Source organism: Macrobrachium rosenbergii, chromosome 3 (assembly GCF_040412425.1).
Source record: "Macrobrachium rosenbergii isolate ZJJX-2024 chromosome 3, ASM4041242v1, whole genome shotgun sequence".
In the NCBI taxonomy this organism is placed as follows: domain Eukaryota; kingdom Metazoa; phylum Arthropoda; class Malacostraca; order Decapoda; family Palaemonidae; genus Macrobrachium; species Macrobrachium rosenbergii.
The window spans coordinates 75,549,971-75,577,040 of record NC_089743.1 but is presented as its reverse complement, the minus strand read 5'-3'; positions in this window follow the sequence as shown (position 1 = coordinate 75,577,040).

Below are 27,070 nucleotides of genomic sequence, written 5' to 3'. Positions count from 1 at the left end.
CGTTATTGTAGATTCTGCTCAGGGTGAGGTGCCTTTGTATGCACAAGAGTATGTTGCGTCATAAAACTTATATGGAAACCCTTAACTTTATATAACTCAGCTTAAAAAAAAATCACTAAAATCTCTTAAAAGAATGGATGTAGGTGATGGATAATAACTGAAAATGAACACATCAGTACATAAACTATACGGATTAATGATACTCCAGTACAATGAGGAAGAGAATGTTGATATATTATATATATATATATATATATATATATATATATATATATATATGATAATACATACATAAATATATATACATATATTTATATATATATATATATATATATATATATATATATATAATTTATATATACATATACATTTACACACACAGTATTATATATACTGTATATATATAATTTATATATACATATATATGTATATATTATATATATACAAAATATATACATACATATATATATACATACATACATGCATACATGTTATATAGAAATAATCAACACACAATCAGTGTGAACAGAAATAAATTTCTGACCTTATTTATATATATAGATATATATATATATATATATATATATATATATATATATATATATATATTTATATATATATATATATGTATATATATATGTATATGTATATATATATATGTATATATATATATATATATATATATATATATATATATATATACTATAAATTATATGATGGGTAAAGAGCATTATAAAACTAATTAAAACATAAACTCTAATCAAAAGACAAACGTTCTAGATAATTCTTGAAAAGATATACTTCACTGGTACTGAGAAAACAAGAGAAATCGCAAATTACAAAGCAATAAAAATATTTTTCAGACGCAAAAGTGAAGAGATAGACATTTTTTTCAGTAGAAGTAATAGAACTAAACAGGGCATGATATGATAAAACCCTTTTCACACTATAGAGGTTCACTGATAAATTTCCCTTATACTATATTACTAGAGCGCAGAACTTGAAAAATTATATAATTTTCAAGATTTCATGGAAGGAGATTATAGAAGGAAAATCAACATCTGAGTGCCATTCTTTCCAGCGGAATTAAAACATAATAGCTGTAAAGTCTCATTTATATATATATATATATATATATATATATATATATATATATATATATATATATATATATATATATATATATTTATATTATATAAATTTTGATATTACAATTTTGAACCCTGCTTGTATCATGACGAAAGTTATATAAAATCTTCATGATTCCACCAATTGAAATACAAAATTACATATCTATAGTAAAGTGAAAATACACAATTTCTAGATAACACAAATTAACAAAGAAAAACATGAAAATATGTATTTAGCTCAATGTGTCTGTCGTTGAAAAAAGGAACAGGGGGTTCATTAGTCTTCTCTTCAACGCTGAAGCTTTAGTGCTTAGACTTGACAAATGGACATTTCTACTCCAGCAATTACCACCGTATTAATCAATGACAACAACTACTGTAACAACAGCAGCAGTAACTAAAACAACGATAACATCAATAACATTTAGAAGAAGAGGAAAAGAAAGAGATTAATAATGATAATAATAATAAGACTGTGTTGAATAGACTCTCTTAGTGGTCATTATACTTTCTTAAATTCCGTGTGTATGATTAGAATATTTCCTTAACTGTCGTCCAGAAATTGGCAGACTTTCTGGAAACCAATAAATTCCCCATAAGCAATAAAAAGTTATTCAAGTCGATTCATGCACTATCATTCTCTATCCGTCTCAGATGCAAGTGTGCGCCTATAATCATCACGTCTACGGTCATTATTCTGGAAGTAATTTGATGAATTGCGGTTTTATTTTCACTTAGCCGGATAACTAATCTTCTGGTTGGGTGAAGATCAAAGGTGGTAGACCCAACGTAAATTTGTTTCGCAGAATGTATCACTATTTTTTAATTCTTTGGTATGATCTGTTTTTCATTGTAAACGTTCTGTCATTTGTGGTACAATTTCGTAGTAGAAACAATTGGAATTGTTGTTCATATTACATAATTACATTTAAAGGTAATAGAAGAGACTATACAATGACTTAATACCAATTAATATACCAAGTAAGAAATTATCAATATACCGTACGTCTACGCTATTTAGTTTCTCATGATTAGAAATTCTAGATCTTGCAAAGAGTTATTCAAATGAGCTAAAACATTTAATAAAATTGTGAACATCATTAATGCTAAGAAACTTCATTTTCCATTATAAATCAGTCCTAACACTACTGATACTATTGTCATAGTCCACCGAGCATTATTGCACACCGAGTTTGCTCAACAAGTGGGCGATACATCTCATAAAGGTATCAGAGACCTCTTACCGATCAACCTCCTGCATCTGGATTCACTGCTCATCTCTCAAAGAAATAACTGAGGGAGACTCTTCCCAGCCTGATTAGAAAAAAAAAAAAAAACCGTTCACTTCCTTCGGTAACTACCTGGTTCAATTTTAATGGAAGTAGCTAGCCAGAGGTAGTGGTAACCATGATAAACAAGAGGTCTCTAAACATCCGAACTGCTACACGACTGGCAAAATTCAGTGACTCGTAGGATGAACATTAGTTGAACAAATTCTGTATTGTCGCTAATTCTAACAGAAGAACTTTTCAGGCAAATTAGATATGAGTCAGATATAAAACGAAGTTTGCAATCAATCCCTGCACTTTTAATCACCAATAACGTCATAAAATAGTGCTGAATATTGCTTTTGGATCTCAGTTATTCAACGAAAGCAATGCCAACACTTCAGTAGTAGATTTCCGGGAATATAATTCACCAGTCAGTTCTTATCATCTAATGACACCTCCGGGGAAAACAAAGACAGTATTTCTTCTCACACACTGATTCCGAAACAGTTTCGAATCTCCACTTCCCAGTCCCTTTTCCGGGAAATTCCTCATCATTTAGAATTATTATTTCAGTCAGAACTATTATTCAACAAGCTTCAAATCGGATAAAGTTCAACTTTAATTATACTGAGAAAGTAATCTTCAAGTAAGGGGTGATATATAGATTTCACTTTACAAACTAATTAAGCAAATTTACTCACTTTCACTGGGCAACGACTGTAGAACATCGGAGATTCGCCAAATAAATATGGGGGTTGATAGGTAGATTGGTTGTCTTAATGCCCCAAGGCTACGTAGTGGCTTCCTTACAGTGAACAACGCCTGTTTCTGAAACAGAAAGAGCTATTAGACAAAAGATTTAGCCAATGGCGCTTTCCAGGAGCCCCGTCATTAGGACTTACTGGAAAATGGAGGGTAGGGAAGGTGGGGAAGGCTTAGTTGGCATCGAATGTTAACGCTATTCTGAGGGAATTTACTAAGATTTAAGTTTACACACACACCACACACACACACACACACACACATATATATATATACATGTGTGTGTGTACTTTTTCCAGGTTTGAATGAAGGATAAACAAAACTACTATGATACTGCTGTTTATTCAGTCCTATGCCGATAGCTGTTTCAACCAATCATGATCTTCCTCAGCGTTACTCCAGATTCACAATGGAAATTCATAAATACATACATATTACATATATATATATATATATATATATATATATATATATATATATATATATATATATATATATATATATATATATATATATATATATATATATATATAATATACACAGCACGATTTCTATATTTTACCCTTGATTTCGAATCTTCTACATATTATCTTCTTCATCAAACGTCGAAGCTGTTGTAAGGCACCGAAATATATCATTGCTGCGGTTTCCATTTAAAATCTGACAGCAGTTTTGCTTCGCCATATCGTCCTCCGAGCTTCCAATACATTTGGGAAAGTCTGGGTATTTTCTCATAGGATGCGAGCGGTAAACAAATCATAAGCCTCTTATGCACGGGGATACGGATTTACGCAATTTTTACATTCCAAACGGAATAAGATATTTTTACGCTTTGAATCCGCGGTCTATCGAGAACTAAATGTAATGCCGACAAAAATGATAATTGTGACGTAGGTGTTGCAAGATATATATATATATATATATATATATATATATATATATATATATATATATATATATATATATATATATATATATATATATATATATATGAATTTTATCGTATGAATTTTTATCACATCCCCGTGGCATTCTATATACAAACATTAAGCTAGAAATGTCGTTTAATATCCAGTTCGCGCTACTTTGGAAATATCACCGAGGGGGAATTGTAAGTGATAAATGGATTGGTACCTTAGTGACTCGAACACCCGACAGTACCCGCCAACGACTTCCAGTCGACGTTCAAAACCATGAGGCTAGCATGATAGACGTAAGTTAATGTCGACTCTGCCGCACATATTCCCTCGATTGCGGGGATTTGTACTTAGCGTCGGCATCAACCCACCCCCACCATGATAGCTGATTGGTATGTCTGGAACACGTAGTTATTTTATGAATTTTTATCACATTCCCCTTCGGTGATATTCCCGAAGTAGCTCGAATTGGATATTAAACGACATTTGTGGCATAATGTTTGTATAAAACGTTTGTATAAATATATATATATATATATATATATATATATATATATATATATATATATATATATATATATATATATATATATATATATATATATATATATATATATATATAAGTCAGGAAAATTGCAAGACGGCAACATTTTACGTCTTAATAACCAATAACTTCTCAAACCTCATGAATTCTTTTGTCAGCCACAGTTTTGTGGATAAATGTAATTCAGCAACTCGGAGAGAGAGAGAGAGAGAGAGAGAGAGAGAGAGAAATATAAAATAAAGTTTTCCATCACGCATTTTCTAGTTGTTCCTGTCTCGTACTTTCTTATCTCTCACTTTCCTATATTATATCTTGCGTTTTCATCTTACATACTTTCAGAGAAAGAAAAGAGAAAGCTTACACTTTCTCTCTGCCTTTTCCATTTCATATCCTGAAATATTTTCCAACCACGAGAAAAAAAATCGCCTTCCATTCCCTCAGACTTCTCGGGCTTTAATCACCATTGATTTTCAATAGGGAACATTAGCAGATGTCGAATACACTCAAAGCAGACGACCTCGCCAGTTATGAACGTGGGAAATGACGACGCTTTTAAGATCTCCGCTCTACTTTTGTTTCCCCGTGGCACTTCGTTTGTCTTCGAGTTCGCCAGGATTTCTGTTTGGACGTTTGCTTGTTTGTTTGTTTGTTTTTCGTGGCGTCACGGAGTTTGTTGTTTCGTAAAATCGCTTCTCTGCATTTGTTTTTCATCTACACAATTAAATTGTTCGACAGTCTTTTTCTTCTATGATCGTGTTATTTCATTATCATTGGGTTTGTTTTAATCAAATTTTTTTGTTTATCTTTTCCTATATTTTTGTACCTGTCAGAATCTTTACAGATCTTTCGTCTGCATGCTACATTTCAGTTGACTTTCAGTTTTATTTGTGGTTCCGATCCACATTTCCGTTCTTATTAATATTCTGCTATTAGTATTTCAAATTTACGCTTTTCTTTGATGTTTAAGCATTTCAGTTATCTTCATTTTCGGTTGAAGTTCATGAAATTGGCATGGAAGATAATTCATGCTTATGGCATTCACCTTTATGTTAACTAGACCACAAAAATGGCAAACTCTTTCAAAAACTGAATACGAAAGCTTCTATAAATGTGGTAAGTTCAGAGAGAATTATAATCTTATTACACTTGCCAATCTAATTTCAGTTATGTGTACCCTCAATGCGTTAGCGAATCTCCCCCCAAAAAAGGCGAATGACGCTAATGTGTAAATTCCGGTCTCCTTCATTTTTTGAGACATGGCAAAACCAATATGAAAGTTAAATATCGTATGCAAAATCACATTAAAAATTCTAATCTCTCCAATTAGACCTTATTTTAGCATAGTCATAACAAAGATCATTGATGCCTAATTTCGGAATTATTAATGGAACCCTCAGAGCCCTCTCTGAAGGCGGTGAAGTTTGATAAGCGCCATTGCTCATCAGGCAGATTTATCTAGTTACATAAATTATAATTTTTATTTAGATATGTAATTTCAAGCCTCCAAGCCCTTCCTGCTCCTGTACAGGAAAAGCAACCTCCCAATCTGATAGAAGTTTTGTAGCCTCGAGAAGGGCTGAAGTGAGGAATTTCTGGAAAGAGAAAACACCTTTTCTCTGATTATCAAATTTCAAGAAGTTATTTGCCGATAATGGTGTTTCATTTCTCTGATACCCATGAAAACAATTATTTTATATCTATATATCCGGGGCAATTTTTTTTATTGCAATGTAGTTATTTACAAATTTTGTTAGTTTGCTGCTTTTAGAATGCTGAGACTTTTGAGGAAAGGGAAATCTGAGCTCCGCGGAATGGGAACGAAAGTAATGGAAAGAAGAAAAAGCAGCGAATGAGTAGATAGAGGAGGTATCTGGATAATTTAGGATTCGCTCAAGATAAAAATGGTACAGAAAAGGAAGGTAACCGAAGCCAAGACCTAATCTGGTCAATTTTTTTCCAGGTAATAGGATGCCTCGGCCAGCAGTCATCCATCTCTTTCCATCAATTTTAAGGAGAGATTGCTCTTCTTTTACGCACCGGAGGAAAAAAGCAGGACACCGTTGGTACACAACAATGCTCTTTTAGAGCATCGATCCTTCAGGACAAGTTTTGGATATTTGTTGCATATATTGTCATTACTGTTTTTCGACCGAAAAATTACCTGTCAATATTGTGAACTACTGTGCATGATCAGTATCTCCTACTGATATTACTTTTTTTGAGGGGCGGGGTTGGCGCACCAGCCCTTTATTTCATTCTTGAGTTAGGTAAGGTAGTATGCTGATCGTTCATTCATGATTAGCCTAAAATATCTAAAGGTTAATTTATGATGTAATCCGTACTTGTTATTTTTTCATGGTCTAGGATTGTTTATATTTCTAATTTAGAAAAGTTTTTATATAATTCTACCCGGTAGTTTCAGAAATGTATGTTTCATTTCAGCAGAATTTAATTTGTAATAACGTTTAAATTGTTTTGTTTTTTGTGGCCGGAAGATCACTGTAACATTTGTCCGATGTTTATCTTAATCACTGTAGGGTGTGGCGACATTAGTGTAAATTTTAATCGCCCTAATAATATATACAGAAATATATGTAAAGGGAATGTACGATTTAGCGTTAAATTTTCGTTCTATCTCAAAATATAGATGGAATGAGTTAAACGGTTGGTTGGTTGGTTAAGATTAAGCCGGTCTTCAGCCAGCATGGGCTCTTGCTCATTGAGCAGTTCCTGAGTGATGATGATGATGATGATGATGATGATGATGATGGTGATGATGATGATGGTGATGATGATGAAGACATGAATGAGATATAGATGGCAATGGATGAAATAAAAATTTTAACAGGCCACGTTGAAATCCCTTTAAACCCCAATATACACTTCAGTGGGAAAAAACGAAAATCAGCCAGTTCGGAAAATGAGAATCAAAATTTATCGTGGGGCGGAAGTTGGAAATATAGGCTTCGATAAATCTACGGGGCTATCCTACCGCATTTCATGTACTAGCAAAAAAAAAAACTCATCGGTCATTCAGCAGTAGGGATCGTCTCTCGAGAACATCTGTAGGCTGTTTGCCCTTCGAACGAGGATTGTGAATGTGAGGGCGTAAACTGGTGATAAGTTTGAGTATTTAGTTAGAGTTGCCCGAAAGACAAAGGAGAGAGAGAGAGAGAGATGATCGTGGCTAAATTTATAACGTGGCAGCGAAGCGTAATTTGGTGGTGGCGTCAGACTCACTCAAACGAGGCATTCACTTGTCATGGTCGAGGGTCATTTGGTGTATTCTTGGCCACCGTGTGACTGTTGGGCTGCTCCAGGTCCCACAAGGTGCCTTGTTGGGAAAGCGTGGTCCTGATCGATTGTGTCATTATCGGGGGTTACGTCTGCTCGGGCAGGAGGTCTTCTAATGCTCGTAGGCAGTAGGAACGCCTCCTATGTTACGTTTAAAGAACGTCGGCAGCAGTTTTTGGGAGTATCAGTAACGGCTATGGAAGTAATTAGGTCTCGCCTCTCCTCATATTGCCTCATGATGGCGTCTCCTCTGACTTTAGCCCGAAATCCTTTTGGAAAGACACATCATGGTCATCAAGTATAATTTCCTGATATCCTCAGACTGGGGTGGGGCCTGATTATTCCTAATCAGGATACTTGACGTTTTCTGGGTTTTATATTTCGAGGCTTATTATCAAGTTGGTGTTGACAGCTTTACTGTGTTGTTCTTGTCCTATAGTTACTGCACATGTGAGCACGGGCGTACTGTATACTCTAACTGAAATTGTTATAGTTACCGTGGTGGCGCAGTGGTATGATTCTCGGCTAAGAGGGCCGGGGTTCAAATCCCGCCGCTCACTGATGGCATGGATTGCGCCACAGCAAAAATCCCGGTAGTGGGAGAATAGGGGGGTTAAACAGTGGGTCTAGCGACACACTGGCCACGTGTCATAGGCACTGGGGCTTGTCCCCCACTGGCTATCGGCCTAAGAAACAGGAGATCAGCGCCCAGGAGGGCTTTAACCTTTAACTTGTTTCATGAGGGTCGATGGGGTCTACCTTTAGTAGTTTTGGCAGAGGGCCCGCCGACCATATGCAGCCATGACATTCCTCCCGCATTGTTCAGGTCACTCACGACGAATGAGCTTCCATTATAGAGCAGTATATATATATATATATATATATATATATATATATATATATATATATATATATATTATACATATATACATACATATACTATATATATATATATATATATATATATATATATATATATATATATATATATATATATATAGTTATATATATATATATATATATATATATATATATATATATATATATATATATATATTACATATATATATATATATATATAGCGCGCGTATATATGTATATATATATTGCTACAAAGTGGGTGTGTGTGTACAGACACTCTCTTTAGTTTGATAGACTTTGTAACTGGCAAAGAAATGAGAACTATGCTTTGTTTTGGACAACAGATGGACTTCAACGGAGGACACCCTAGCGACTTTTGGCTGAATGTGAAGAGAATGCAAACACTCGGCCAGCAAAAACCTTTCCCTTTTTTTTTTTTTATTGTCTAGATACATTACCCTATGTTGGCACCAGACTTCTGTGTTATGAAACTTTCGCATACCAGTTTGCCTTTTCAATATTAAATCATGTTTACACATCACAGGAAACACATTGAAACCGACAGAAAATTGAGAGATATGCTATTCACGGGCAATGAATAGCTGCGAGCCAAGAACGCCTCAGATATTCAGTTGCAATCTGTCAGTCTGCATACACACACACACACACACACACACTCACACACACACATATATACATATGTTTTATCCTTCTCCCGACTCCTTCCATAACCAAAATCCTAAATCTCAAAGCACAAGGGACAACCTACCTTTAAAGTCAACACCGTCATCCCTGCTCATCGAAGTCAATCTAAGAATGTCAGTTTTCTCTCTTACCTCTCTCTTTTTCTCATGTCACAGCTCAAATTAGATCAAGGCTAGACGAAACTCATGTTCTGCCAAAATACAGTTTTATTCCCAAACTTAACGTGACAAAACAAAAGCAAAATTAAAGTAGAGAAGGTCAAAGGCTTTCTTTAACATCTGGCAAAAAGCAAATGAAAAATCAAATTATCGGACTGGTAAATGCATTTTGACACCAATCAATTACATATCCCAAAACTAATGTCAAAGTCTGTCATGACCAAAGTCATAGTTATATGTCAGAAATTCCCTCAACATATGACCACTAACAATTCCATATGAAATAAAACGTCACCTTTAAAATAAAGCGCAAAGACATATAAATGCATAAATGGGAGAATTCCCGTGTTACCAAAATCACCCAACACATTCCAAAGGTTATACATGGTAAATATGCAAGACAATAAAGAGGAAAAAATATTCAGTAATAAAACATCAATTCAACCAACAGAGTATACAATTAACTCAATGTCCAATCGGGCATTTTAAAATGAAAAGATCACTTCTCACCTTTACTGGCAAAAGTCTAGCGCCCTCACCAGGCGGGACGTACCACCAATTCGTTACTGCCCGAATCACTCATCTGGTATTCGAGATTACTAATATATTACCTTCAATGACCCTTCGAGCGGACTTACGCGCACACTAAAATTCTAGGAACATTCTCCCGACACCCTCGTGACGTAGAGATCGTGACGATACAGGTCCAATAGGGTCATTACCGGGCCTACGGGAGGCACCTAGATTCCCAAGACCCAAATTTCTTTCGCTCACTGCGAGAACCACAGTTTACAAACAGCCTGGTATACGCTGACACGAGTGTTCGTCTCGCCCCCAGCTTTCTTAAACATGCTAACTCTGTCGCACATTCCATCAAGGGTCATATGACATACATTTCAATGCTCCATAACTATATACTATTTATTCTATAGGAGCTGTCAACACATATATAAATACTCTCCCGATATATATATATATATATATATATATATATATATATATATATATATATATATATATATATATATACATACATATTAAGAAATCACAAAAGTAAGCGCGTGATTTTGTTTATTAAATGAAGCCACTTGGAAAGTTCAAAATGAAACTAGAGTGCAAGCTCTTTGCATTTCTTATTGTTCGTTCAGTTATTTTAATATCACTTGCCGTAGTCCTTTTTATTTTTGTCTTTTTATGTATATTGCTATTACTGTTATTATTGTTACTATTCCTAATTGTGAATTCAGTTGTTTTATAAACTGGTCGACAAGTAGTAAGCTTTTTATCATTCATTTCTGTACATAATGCGGTCATTAGACAATTCCTTTCCTAGTTTTGACTTGTTTGAGTGTTAAGCAGTTAAGTGATCTGGACGAACACTGTTTCTGTTTGTAATGGTTTAATTGCCCAAATTTTAATTTTCTCTTCACTTTTTCTTGAGAGCTTTTTGTTCTTCACTTGATGCTCAGAAATTTGTTAAAATGACTTGGCACCTTTCCAAGTGGTTTTCTTGCTCCACAGAACAAATGGAAGGATTATGAAGTTTTTGTGCCTATCTGTATTACAGTTTCTATTAAGCTATTTTTAGTTTGTTTCTTGAAGATGTTAAAATTACACGAAAAGTACTTGGCTATAACCTTCAGAGGCCAGTGATGCTGGCATCCTTTCATTCAGTTCCTATAGCTAAATACATTATGAATCCTTGTTAAAAACTGGAACCAAAATCCATATGACTGTCATAGTAAGAATCTTGGAAGGCCTGAAGTCCTTTCTCAGAGTCAAAAGACATCATAGCTGATACAAGATAGTCTTTACATATGAACTAGAAATAAAGGGAAGGAAGAGAGGGTATAGTGCGCTGTATATCGTGAGTTGAAAAATCTGGTATCAAAGCCATTTCATGTGTATCAACAAGCCCAACATCATTCAGAAACAGAGAGAAGATAGTTTTGTGGTTCATTTTTAAAGATTTGGATACTGACTTTCTCCATGTTAAGATATTCTTCATTTATATACAGTCGACCAAATCATAAAAATGACATTATTTGGGCTGATGATGTGCGCTATCGCCAATGAAATTTCTGAATGTTTATGCCAAATGGTTAATGTGGATATCAAAGAAAAGGACAGTCATGGAATACTTATATACTGGTGGAGTATTTCCTTTCTCAAGAAGGATCCTGAAAATGTGTTATCTGTTGAAGAAGTCACATTTTTGCATGATAAGACACCATGTTTCAAGGCTCTTCAGACACAGGAGCTGCTTCCGAAACAGTGGTATCATTCTTCTCGTCAGGTGCTTTTGGTAGCTCCCTAACCTTAATGTGTGTGAAAACATTGGTAGTATCTTAAAGGATCTCGTGTTGAACAGCACAGTGGGGAGGAGGCTTGTATGCAACCAGCGACCTGCAAGAAGGTAGTGCTCAGGGAAATGGAGTTTGAGTCTCAGCTTTTTGCGATTTGCTTTACCCCTCAAGAATGACAAGCAGATACACACAAATATTAAAAAGAGAAACTTAAATAGAACCTGTACTGAAATACTTTGTTTTGTTAAGTTTAGGAGGGCCTCAAATTGTATGGTATACACACACACTACATATATATGTATATATATATATATGTTATATATATATATATATATATATATATATATATATATATATATATATATATATATATATATATATTTACCCTCTCTTGCTATATATATATATATATATATATATATATATATATATATATATATATATATACTCTCACTATATATATACATATGTGTATAGACCAGTAGATATATATATATATATATATACTATATATATAAATATATATATACCTATATATATATATATAATATATATATATGTTATATACATTATATATATATATATATATATATATATATATATATATATATATATATATATATGTTATATACAGTATATATATACATATATATATACTATATATATATATATATATATATATATATATATATATATATTGTGTGTGTGTGTGTGTGTGTGTGTGTGTTGTGTGTGTGGCAAAATGCCTCTTAACTACTCATTCTTCGCGCGTTTTTGGATATGTATACAAAGCCTAAAGATCCAGGCAAGAAATATGTTACGATGTCGGTTGATTGTGGAGAACTCCCAGGTTTGTTTCCCGCTACCGGGCAATATAATTTTCTTCATTGATTTATTAAACTATTCATGTCATTTCTCTTGTAAAAAGTGACCAGTAGACGAACTGGTAATATAATTATATATATATATATATATATATATATATATATATACATATATATGTATGTGTGTTTGTGTCATTCATGTATGTATGTATGTGTTGCTAGTGAGACGGTAGAAACCATCCATTGATTTATTCTGTTCATGTCACTTCTCTTGATAATTGTCATTCAGTCTTGATGACTGATAATTTCCTTTTGATGTGATTTGGTGATTGCTATAAACCTTGATAAAGAAAGACTCAGACGAATTGGTTCTGATCCAATACCTTAATAAGCAAGTTTCACAAAATCATTTTACTCTCTATATAAAGCTGATTTACTTTGTGGATACACACTTTACAAAATTGTACTTATGTAGGAGTATATGTAATTAGAATTGCACATTGCATGCACATAAGATTATTTTAATTACCATTCTATTCTACAATATATATATATATATATATATATATATATATATATATATATATATCTATATATATATATATATGGTTATATATATATATATATATATATATATATATATATATATATATATATATATATATATATATATATATATATATTAGTATGATATAAAAATATCAGGTGACTAACCCAACACTGGGAAAAATCCCTGAAGAACTCAGAAAAATTTTGCAGCATCTCCTTGTACTGACTGTTCCTTTTATCCAAATATTACAGTACTGACTGTCTCATTTATCCATGTATTACTGTGGCGACTGTTCCTTTTATCTAAATATTACTTTGTTGATTGTCCCATTTGTCCAGATATTACTGTGGTGACTGTCCCATTTATCCAGGTATTACTGTTTTGACTGTCCCTTTTATCCAGGTATGACTGTACTGACTGTCCCATTTATCCAGGTATTATTGCACTGACTGTACCTTTTATCCAGGTATTACTGTAGTAATTGTCCCTGTTTGATTGTCCCATTTATCAAGATGTTACTGTGGTGATTATCCCATTTATCATCATGTTACTGTCCTTTGGTGATTGTCCCCTTTTATCCAGGATTACTGTGGTAATCGTCCTTTTATCTGATACTTTCCAATTTATCCAGGTATTACCGTCCCTTTATCCGAGGTGAGTGTCCCTCCAGGTCTGTACCTTTTATCCAGGTATTGCACTGTGTCCCTGACTGATTGTCCATTTATCATGTTACTGTGGTGACTGTCCCCTTTATCCAAGTGCCTCTACTGACTTTCCCATTTTCCAGATATTACTGACTGTCAGGTATTACTGTGTGCTGACTGTCCCACTGGGTCACTTTTACAGTGCTGACTGTCTATTTTATCCAGACATTACTGTGGTGGCTATCCCTTTTCTCCAAGTTATTGCAGTTGACTGTCCCTTTTATCCAGGTGGTATTACTGTGGTGACTGTGGTGACTTTATCCAGGCATTACTGTTATCTCGGTATTACTGTCTGTCCCTTTTATCAGAGAATTACTGTGGTGACTATCCCTTTTATCCAGGGATTACTGTGGTGACTGTCTATTTTATTCAGCTATTACTGTGGTGACTGTCCCTTTTGCCAGACATTACTGTGGTTGACTATCCAGGGATTATTGTTGATCCAGTTTACTCCAGTTGGCTGTCCCTTTTATCCAAGTATTACTTGGTGACTGTCAGGGATTACTTTTATCCAGATCCAGATATTACTGTGGTGACTGTCCCTTTTATCCAGGGATTACTGTGGTGACTGTCCCTTTTATCCACTGTGGTGGTTTTATCTAGAGATTACTGTGATTGTCCCTTTTATCCAGGTGGAATTATTGTGGTGACTGTCCATTTTAGTTTTACTATGATGGCTGCCCCATTACTGCCCACTGTGCAGATCGTCCCTTTTATTCAGGTGGAATTACTGTGATGACTGTCCCTTTGTCCAGGTATCACTGTGCTGACTCTCCCGTTTATTTGATTATAGTGTGATTATTGTCAGGTGACTGTGGTGACTCCATTTTATCCAGGTATTACTGTGGTGACTGTCCCACATGTATTAATATGCTGACTGTCTCTTTCAAGCAAGTACTAATGTGGTGACTGTCCCACTTTTATTATTACTGTAGTGACTTTCACTTTTAATCAGGGATTAATGTGGTGACTGTCCATTTTATCCAGAGTACTGTGGTTGCACTGTGGTGACTGTCCATTTTATCCATGGGTTACTGTGGTGACTGTCCATTTTATCTAGATACTGTGGTGATTTGTTCACTTTATCGAGATATCACTGTGGTGACTGCCAAAGCTGTATTGATGTGCTGACTGTCTCTTTCATGCAGGTATTACTGTGGTTACTGTCCCTTTTATCCAGGGATTACTGCAGTGACTGTCCATTTTATCCAGATATTACTGTGGTGACTGTTCCATTTTTCCAGGATTACTGCAGTGACTGTTCATTATCCAGATATTACTGTGGTGACCATCCCTTTTATCCAGGGATTACTGTTGTGACTGTCCCTTTATCCAGATATTACTGTGGTGACTGTCCCTTTTATCCCGGGATTACTACGGTGACTGTCCATTTTATCCAGATTTTATTGTGTGACTGTCCTTTTATCCAGGATTACTGTGGTGGCTGTCCAGTTTATCCTGATATTACTGTGGTGAAGGTCCCTTTTATCAGGGACTGTGGTGAAAAGATCTTTTTATCGGGATTACTGAGGTGACTGTCACATATATTAATGTGCTGACAGATATTACTGTGGTGACTTCCTCTTTATCCAGGGATTACTGTAGTGACTGTCCATTTTATCCAGATAATATTATTGTGGTAACTGTCCCTTTTTATCAGGGATTACTGCGGTCACTGTCCATTTTATACAGATATTACTGTGGTGACTGTCCCTTTTATCCAGATATTACTGTGGTGACTGTCCCTTTTATCCAGGTTTAACTGTGGTGACTGTCCCACTTATCCAGGTTTAACTGTGATGGCTGCCCCACTTATCCATGTGTTATTGTGCTGATCGTGCCTTTTACCCAGGTGAATTACTGTATTGTGTTGACTATCTCTTTATGCAGCTATTACTATGTACTGTCCCTTTTATCCAGGGATTACCGGTGACTTTATTTAAAGATTACTGGTCATTGCTTTTAGCCAGGGATTACTGTGACTGTTCATTTTGTCCAGGTATTACTGTGGTGACTGTCCATTTTATCCAGGGATTACTGTTGATGACTGTCCATTTTATGTATTAATGTGGTGACTGTCCCTTTTTCAGGGATTACTGCGACGACTGTTCATTTACAGATATTATTTAAGGTGACTGTCCCTTTATCCAGGGATTACTGTGGTGGTTGTCCATTTTATCCAGATATTACTGTGGTGACTGTTCCTTTTATCCAGGTAACGATTCACATTATGAGCAACTGGCTGTCCATTTTATCCAGGTATTACTGTGGGCTGTTTCTTTATCCACTATACTTTATCCAGGGAATACAAGACTGTCCATGTATTATCCAGATATCTCTTTTACTATTACTGTGGTGACTGTTCCATTTATCTTATTCAGGGACTACTATCAAGGATTACTGCAGTGACCGTTCATTTTATCCAGATATTACTGTGGTAAATGTCCCTTTATCCAGGTATTACTGATGACTGTCCAGTGACTGGTGACTGTTCCTTTTATCCATTACTGCGGTGACTGCCCCCTTTTATCCAGATATTACTGTGGTGACTGTCCCTTTTATCCAGGGATTACTGCAGTGACTGTCCATTTTATCCAGATATTACTGTGGTGACCGTCCCTTTTATCCAGGGATTACTGCAGTGACTGTCCATTTTATCCAGATATGACCGTGGTGACTGTCCCTTTTATCCAGGGATTACTGCAGTGACTGTTCCTGTTATCCAGATATTACTGTGGTGACTGTCCCTTTAATCCATTGATTACTGCGGTGAATGTCCATTTTATGAAGATATTACTGTGGTGACTGTTCCTTTTATCCAAGGATTACTGTGGTGACTGTTTCTTTTATCCAGGGATTACTGTAGTCACTGTCCCCTTTATCCAGGGATTACTGTGGTGACTTTCTCATTTAACACCTGCTAAACCCTAACACACACCCCACTTAACTGAAACACCCTCACTAAACCTCAGCACACCCCGCATTATCTTAAACACACTCCCCTAAATCTAAACATAACCCCTACTAAACCTAAACACATCCCCACTAAAGCTAAAGAAAAACCTTGATATAGAATTATTAACCACTGGAAAAAGCATTTTCAATAATGTATTTCTTTTGTATCGAGTACAAGAAATGAGGAATGACAAACACGTAGAATATATTTGCCACATAAGTTACAAAGGGAAGGGTGAAGGGGATGGGGAAGGTGAAGAGAAAGCGGGTATGGATTTGAAACCTACTGTATTATCTAATTTGGGTCAAATGATGGCCAATTGCCAAATTTTGTCTTGATCGGTCAAGCGGTTACCACAAAAGTTACAAAGGAAGGGGAGGGGAAGGGGATAGGAAGGGGATAGGGGGGAAGGGGAAGGGGAAGGGGTATGGGTTTGAAACCTACCCTATTATTTAAGTTGGGTCAAATGATGGCCACTTGACAAATTTTGTGTAGATCGGTCAAGTAATTACCAAATAAGTTACACAGGGAAGGGGGGAAGAGGGAAGGGGACAGGGAAGGAAGGGAAGAGGAAGTGGTATGGGTTCGAAACCTACCTTTTTATCTAAGCTGGGTCAAATGATGGCCACGTGCCAAATTTTGTCTAGATCATTCAAGTAATTACCAAATAAGTTACACAGGGAAGGGGGACAGGGGAAGGGGAAGGAAGGGGTACGGGTCTGAGACCTACCCTATTATCTAACTTGTGTCAAATGATGGCCACGTGCCAAATTTTGTCTAGATCAGGTCAATCGGTTCGGATTTCAATAGCGCACAAACATATGGACAAACATGCAAACAAACATACAAACATTCACTTTTATATATAGGCAACCTGATAATTTTAGAGTAAGTAAAGTGTATTAATGTTTGTTCATAACTAATAAGAAATATATGTTTTTTGCGTGTCCTCTTTACGTAAACAGAATTCTTTATCATTCTACACTTATCAGATGAGCATATTCATTTCCTTTTCTTACAGTTTCTTCTCATTATTATCGCCTTCGTTATATCGACCCCCATCTGCGTGGAGAATAATCCAGCTTCATTAAAATTAATCTTTGGAAAGAGTAACCCTAAGGATGCCAGACATTCTGATCACCCGAGTTTGTCTAAGTTTCTAAGCTTCAAGTCCTTCCAAGATTTCAATTCCTTGAGTTTCTCGAACTTTCTTATCACTCATCTGGAATTATAGAAAATTTCAGAACTGCTCTTGGATTAAAATGAGAAAAACATTATTTCTCCATTGTTTGTTTTATCTATTATTTTTCTTGACGTTCAAACCATTTGCTTACCGTTTTATCTCACAGGATTTACTTATTTGGATTTATATCTTTAGATAAGGCCCACATTACAGACATTTTCTTATTTCTGAGAGAGAACACTTCAGTATCTTAAGCACGCTCACAAAAACATTATGGTGGAAACCACGACCAGACAACGAAAAACATCAAAGAACTCTCACCCATAAAAAAGCTATTATAAAAAACTAGTTACTTTTGAATTGTACTTCAAAAGTCAACCACGAGGAAATACAGTAAGAGCACATGAAAACGAAAACAAACACTTTTTAAAAAACAGAACACAAAGCACGTTCACCTTACATACCTGTGGTGCCTTTCTTTAGATTTAATCCCAGGATTACAGCAGCCTCTGGCCACAGTTACTGAGCGGTTTTGCTCTAAATCTAAAAACTTCCTGAGACAGGAATCCGATTATGGTCCCCTTGCGCGGGGTTAGAGACATTAATCTGGATTATTTTTTCAATCAGGGCTGTTTCATGCCTCTTCGGTTACAGATTTATGTTTCTGCATTTGTTTATCTTGAGTGAATGCTCAATATTTTTATTTTTATTTTTACTGGTAAGGATGCAGTGGTGGTAAAATACGAGTAAAGACAAAAAGTAGAGGAATTCAGTAGGAAATGAGACTAGGAAGTAAATGAGTATAATCTAGAAAATTAAAAGTCCCAGTGACAAACCGTAGGGGCAGAAACACAATTTTATTTAATGGAATATCTGCAGGTTGCTGAAATGGGATCGCAAATACCAGTTACAAATCAAAAAGAAAATAAACTATAAAAATATGCATGAATTTTGCTACATGTAAGCAAACGTAACTGAGCAGAATCATAAACAAAGATGGGGGCCAAGGCATATTAATAAGAACAGCTTAAAAGCTTAGTGTTTATTCCCATGGGAATAATGCTTTCAAATAAAAAGTTTCAATACTGCAACGAAATGTCACATTGTCTGTTAAGTATCAAAAATGCAAATTACTATAACCAGAAGATAAAAACTAAACCACAGAAGTCTTTCGACCGTAATACCTCAGAGGGCAGAAGCCATCTTAGACTATAACAAAACAACAAGCTTAAATGAAAAGTTTTGTTGTAAGATAAATGAAACTGTGACTTTATCTTTCTGTCAGAGTTATTAGTGGGGCTTCCTGATGCCCAGTGAAAGACGAGCTTTACTAGAAGGTTAAATCAATCTTGATTTAAATTCATTCTTCAGTTCAGTTCCTTAGAGATCTCTCATAATCGTCTTCAGAATGAATCACGGCCGAGCCATATCGGAATGAGGCATCAAATACCTGTACTAAGACAATGTAAAATCACTCAAATTTAACAGGGAGCATCAAAGAAGTTCGGCAGACTCTGTATTCTTCGAAGAACTCATTTTGTTTATTTACACAGTCGGTAACGAGACACTACTCAGTCTAAGAGATATATAATCGTAAGGATACGGTTACTTTATCTTACAGAGCTCCCTAGAGAATCATGGCTGATAATAGGTATTCTAAGATGTTTACATTCGTTATTTCTTTCTGTACTAGCATGATGGGGATGAAATTACTTCTATTTTCAGCATATAATATATATATATATATATATATATATATATATATATATATATATATATATATATATATTGTATATATAGATATTATATACAAATATATATATATATATATATATATATATATATATATATATATATATATATATAAATATATATATATATATATATATATATATATATATATATACATATATATATATATATATAATATATATATATATATATATATATATATATATATATATATATATATATATATATATATATATATAAATTATTATATATATATAGAGAGAAGAGAGAGAAATACATTGTTACGTGAAAGTCTTTTTAAAAGCTGTAAATTTATGATAACCTCACAAACTTCTAACTCATATAGCTAATAAGTGTCGATAAAATAAGGTCAAAGCCTGCTCGTCAATAAGATGATTGAAATTAGTGTGGAATCAGAAAAATTTCGAAAATCCTTTAAAATTCTGTCATGATACTCTTCTTAGTGGGAATAATATCTTATCTGTACGAACAACGACTTTAAAAATATTTAACAACTTTTGTTTGTGCACTTCCAACACAGCAGATAAAACGATACGAACCTCACATTCCCAACATGAGAAAAAAATACAAAACTCATATTCCATGGAATCCATTTGTCCAAAACCCCATCAGATATACAGCAATAGCATCGTTAAGAATCCCGTTCATACTTATTAGTCCATAAATCTGCAGCCATGAATAAAGAGGTGAAGCTTATCAGGAAATCTTTCAGTCGGATACTTCGGAGGAAACTCTTCCTCTTCCTAATATCAGATTCCAGACATAATTCATCCCAAACAAAGGCTGGCGTCGCTCTTGATCCGTTCACGTCCCTTGAGTAATAACTGATTGAGGCGCCCAGGGATGCTGCTCCAATGGCGCTGGGTGTTTGGGGAAGATTAATCTTTTAGCTTTCAAGTGGTCTGAGAGATATGTTTGTTATATTTATCGTCTACCACTTGATAAAAAATGATCTGAATTTCATTATGTGAGTCTTGCAGTGAGCAAAAGAAAGCCATTCAGATTTTAGCGTAATATTTCCACGTAACCTCCATAATTCCTACCATTCACGTCTTAACCCTAGTTCCTTTTAACGGGAAGAGGCAATATGTAGACAATAACGAGTGTCTAAGTTGGTCGTTGGTGGAAGAATATTTGGCCTGAAATGAGTGGAAAGCAGGAATCCAGCTGTCGTATTTCATTTTGGACAATAACAAGAATTTATCCATCCTTTTCCAAGGTATAATGGTAAGTTTTGGAGACAGTGTGTTTAGGACAAGTGTTTGTTTAACGAACATTTATTCAAATAACTATGAGAAACTTTTTTCATAATTATAACATATATGTAAAAAAAAGTTATTAGGGCACGAAGGTACTGCAAACATGATCTTTTTGGAAATGAAACCATATTTGTTTCAGATGTTAAAAAAGTGAGTGTATAGAATTCTTTGTAAACAAGACTCTTTCCATTGCAACATACGTAAAATACAAAGATGGGAAAAAATATATGGAGCAAAGATAAGCAACAATAAACTCCCTTATTCTGCCGAACTGGAAACCTTTGCACAAGTTTAACTGAATTCGACTGTAAATATTGTTTTTGGGTATAATGATACCATTAGGAGAATCGTTGTGTTAATGAAATGTAAATGGAATGTCATCTCCCTCTGCAAATGAAAGTACTGTCTTGTTAAAATTGCCTTACGCCTTGTGTCGGGCAAATGAACAAGAGATTTGAAATCAGAAGGAGCGAAAATCATAAGATTTGTTGAAGGTACAATTATGGATAGCATTCCCACTATCTTTGTAAATAAATTCTCACATATATATATAAAAAAACCATGGCATTAAAGAAGCAGGATTAAGCATCACTGCCCACGAAGTTAAGAATAAATCCTTTACTGGAACGACTCCCAGGCCTAATGCACAAACGGATTATCCATTTGACCAAGGGTCATTATGCAGCTCAATGTCTCACATAGGTTTCATTTTATAATGCAATAATGCCTGCTTTCTCTTACAGAATTAATTTCAAGATTAATATATCAAATGTCAAAAAATTATCCCTGGAGATTAGCCAGTAAAATATCAAAGCGGGTTTCAGCCGACGGTTTTAACTCCATCAGATGAAAAGACGCTGGTTTCTGGCGCTGGACCGATTTTATTTTTGAATAAGAAAATATTAAGGGTAGCCATAGGTCCAGTTATTGACAAAATAATGCAATTCATGGACATTGTTTCCATTCACCTCATTTTTAAACTAGATTTTTAAGTCCTCTAAAGTACGCCAGTTTTTATAATCAAAGATTGGTACTGCTATTAGGCTACTCTTAAATGAAAGTTAGTCGGCTACGTTGGGTCACAGCAATTATGAAGAGATGATATGGGCCTAATAATTTCATCCTAAAATGTTAGTTGTGTATTGGAAGGCTGGCACCTAGAACCAACCCTTTAAAGAGGAAAAGGCGTTTAGGTTAAAGATGAATATTACATTATTAAAATGTTATGAAATGACAAAAGGAACGAACGAAATGCATGTTGTTGTCCGCCTGCACATAACATACACAGTTTTTTTTTTTTTTTATAAATATTAATGTTGGAAATAATTCGACTGTCAAACAGTGTTTACATTTTCATAATTCGTTTAGAACTTTCATAAAAAATTTGGGTCATACACTCCAAGCACAATCTATACTATGTACATTAGCACTGATATTTTTCCCAAAATAATAAAGCAAACTGGGTTAAAACGTTGATTAAATCGAAACGAAGCAGACTAGGTTTGGCGATAAGATCTATTTACAGAGGAAATATAACTTTAAAAACATTTTTGTTTTACTTAAGTTCCTACGGATGTCATCAGTTAAAGAGCTATGCATTGAGACGGTATGTACCAAACGTTTATACTGGAAAACATATTGTCTAAAATAGCCTGTATGTTCAGAAATGAGGAAAACAATTCCGAAGTGAGCCAACTTCAACATCAAGCTAATGTCTGAAAAAAGCATAATGATACTTGAATTAAACAAGCAACAAGAACACCATCGGCGTGAAAGCTTAGATTAGAAAAGCAATGCGAACAAAAGATCACGAAAAATATCACACTTACGTTAAAGCTACCTAAATCCAGCTACCCTTAAGCTAGTTAACATGAACCTGAAGTAGAACATATGTTACAAAAAGTAATCAGGCCTTTAAGAATCAGCCAAACTGCAGAGAAATGGAGCGGTCTTCCTCGCAGAGTCGTGAAAGTTGAGAATGGTTCTTGCAACGCTCGTTCGAAATGCTTTGTATCTATGCTTTATTTTTAATAATAATTTTCTTTTGTCATGTGACCGATACTGTGGTCTATATATTACTCGTTTTTGTCTTCTTTAAGGTCCACCTTCTGCAAGTATGTGTTTACATTATGAAAACTAATAATGATAATGAAGTGGCAGTCACATTTCCTACTTAATAGCAAAATTCAAATTTTATGTGGTTTATTATTGTACAGTAAAAACACGGAAAGTTGGCAGACAGAGAGAAAGGTAAGAAGCAAAAGTCAAGAAAGAACGACTTATTTCAATTTGGACTAGTCCTCCGCTTACGTAAGTCTCAATCCTATTTACAAGAAATCTAATGGACAAAGTTACTGAACTAAAGGAAGTTATACAACTCGCAGCATCGAACACAGCTTTCATGAACAATGTAAATGGCTGCTTTTTCTATGGTTCGGAATTCTCACGTTCTTGGATTCTAACAACGACAAGATTAACATTATGACTTTCCTCATTGCTATTATTCTTGTACACTTAAAGGTGTGCTTGCACGAAGAGTGTACATAAGTTGCTTTATTAATACAATTCTAATTTTTGGCTGAAGGCAATGTCGATCCTTTCTGGTCAACAAATAAAACAAGCAAAAATGCGCTTCAGTTTCTTCGGCGCAATCGGGTTTATGTACAGCCGCTACAGCGTATAATCAACGTCCGAAAACAGACCTATCTTTCGGTGGTCTCCCGGTATAATGCTGTATGAAGGCGCGGCCTATGAAACTTTAACCACGGCGGTAGTGGCCCGTCCTATATCGTTGCCAGAAGCACGATTATGGCTAGCAACCTTAAATAAAATAAAAAGCTGCTAAAGCCAGAGTGATGCAATTTGGCATGTTTGATGATTGGAGGGTGGATGATCAACATGCCAATTTGCAGCCCTCTAACCCTCAGTAGTTTTTAAGATCTGAGGGCGGACAGAAAAAGTGCGGACGGACAGACAAAAGCCAGTACAATAGTTTTCTTTTGCAAAAGAAAACTAAAAATGAAAATTAACTTCTCCTCCCAGAGTTCTATTTAGCGTGATGACCGCCAACAGAATCTTTATCGTTATGTTTTCCCATAAGTTCTACAAGTTAAGTGTACATAGTTTAACCAGACCAGTAAGCTGATTAACAGCTCCTAGGGCTGGCCCGAGGAATGCGATTTATTTTACGTGGCTAGAACAATTGGTTACTTAGCAACGGGACCCTACAACTTATTGTGGAATCCGAACCACATTATAACGAGAAATGAATTTCTATCACCAAGTAAATTTCTCTAATTCTTCATTTGGCGGTCATAAGAATCGAACGCGGGCCCAGCGGGGTGCTAGCCGAGAACGATACCAACCCGTCCAATGAGGAACTCTAAGTTCTACAGATTACATATCGACATGTCGGCGATTATTGAACAGAGAAAATTAATGGTTAAGTACGATTTTTTATCTTAGCAGCTTATTGAAACTGCGATGTTATCCCGAATCGCATAAATAAAGATGAGAAGGATCCAGGATCAGCTTATAAAACAGCGCGCAATAAAATGGGTTTATTGTCTCTCGAGGAAATCTCTGAAGGAACAAAAAGCACAAAGACATGAAACCGCTGATGTTGACCTGGTCTCTGATTTGATTAGCTGTTTTTATGTGGCAGAATAGTTAATACCTCCAGCGTTCGTTTTATGTTCAACTCTTGGCCAACAGAAAGCGGGATATAGATCTTTTATGCTGGCCTTTATCATGTAACCGATCACAAACACTCCCCCATCTCTCTCTCTCTCTCTCTCTCTCTCTCCAGCTGTTAGACATGGATTAATAATATTGAAAGAGAGTTCGAAGGCGATGACTTGAAAATGAAACAACGCTTTTAAAAACTGAATATTTCACGAGAAAATAATGAAAAATGTATTCTAAATAACAGTATCTTTCTACTGAAAACAAAGATCAAAGCAAATCAGCAAAATCATGATACAACGCGGAATGTTGTCATGTACCTTACTTTACCACTGGTTGTTTATTAGTGACACAATAGGTGTTTTCTTTCAGTACACTATTAGAATAAACAATTTTGCCCTTTCCCCAGTCATTTCTATGATTATTTTCAATAATATGTCCGAAGACGCCACTGGTCACTGTGCTTATCCTACAAATATTTTTTATGCTGTTCTATTCTCTTTTCTATTTTTCTGGTTTGACCAACATGAAAGTTGTCTAACACTTGCAGGAATTTATATACTGACATCTTTTGTGTTTGTCAAGAGGAGCTCTTTTGTATGGAACGATGTTTCTTTGTAATGTTTTTCTTGAATGCTACAATAACTCGAAATTCTTCAGTAGATGATGAATATCCCTGAAATTATTATTGCTATGGTAGTGCAGAGTAATTTTTTGTGTCGTAAGTTTTCTTTGTTGTAATAATAAAAGTCTTCTTTACACGTTTTAGAATTGTCTAATACAAATTAGGCTATTTGATTTTTGCCTGTATTCGTAATCTATCAATTTCATCCAGTGTGATTCAGGCTACATATGGGTACAATTCTGACCATAATAAATATGTATAGAGTCAGAAATATTCTTAGGTTTTCTGTACGCTATATTCAAACTCTATTACTACTAATTTGTAGTAGGCAAACCAGAAAAGAGTGAACTACCATCATTTTCCATTGCCATGGTGAATTTTGTTGATGTTACAAAATTATTTAATTTACCAGAGAACTCGTTTACATTTTAGTTCAGGCCAAATGCACGTTGTATCGTCAACAACATACCTGAAGCATAATACATTACGTGGAATTTTTGTTTAATATTTTCCTCCCTAGAAATTCCATACGAAAATTACTTAACACTGGAGATAAAGGGTTACCCATTGCCATACCAAAATCTGAAAAGTAAAATTTTACGTTGAATTAAGAATTTACATTCTTTTGCCCATATTTTGATCAATTCTATCAAAGTGGTCAAGGAGATGGTATATCCAGCTGTCAGTTCTCTAATTTATCGGCTGGAAACTCAACAAATTGTCCCATGGGCACCTTTGTGAATAGCGATATAACATCAGGACTCACAAGCCTGGACTCGCTGTTAATCTGTATACTATAATTTATTTATCAAGTCAACGATGTTCTTTGTATCTGCATCAGAAATGAGAAAAAAGCCGATGGGTTAAGAGTATCAGCTAAATGTTCTGAAAAAATGTATGGGCGGAACCATCGAAGCCAATGATTAGTCTGGCAGGAAAATTGATTTTATTTTTGAGTTTTATTGCTCCATACGTATATGGTAGTGACTTTTCTATTGAAACACTGGTCAGGGGAAAATTGATTTTATTTTTGAGTTTTTATTGCTCCCATGCATTATATGGTAGTGACTTTTCTATTGAAACACTGGTCACTATATATGTTTTTATTCATCAAAGTCATTTCAATTCGTTTTAAATAAAAATGGCTGTTGGGAAAAAAGAACACTCCCTCATTTAGTAACCTGAACATCATATCTACTGACAAACATACGCCGAATCGAATATACATATTATTTTTAAACATTTTCTTTACTTATCTTGTTTTTTTCATTTTCAAGAACACTAATGCGTGTTATTCATATAGTATTCTTTACAATGTGGAAATTCTTATAAGCATAAAGGCTTTATTAATCAAATCAAAATTATATGAGCTTCACTGGCTAAAGCCTTTCTTAAAGTAACCCAGTAAAAAAATGCGCCGAAGTATCTTCGGCGCAATCGAATTTTCTGTACAGCGTATAATCAAGGCAACCAAAATACTGTGATCTATCTTTCATTGGTCTCGTAAAATGGCTTATGAGCCGCGGCCCATAAACTTTAACCATGGCCTGGTGGTAGCATATCT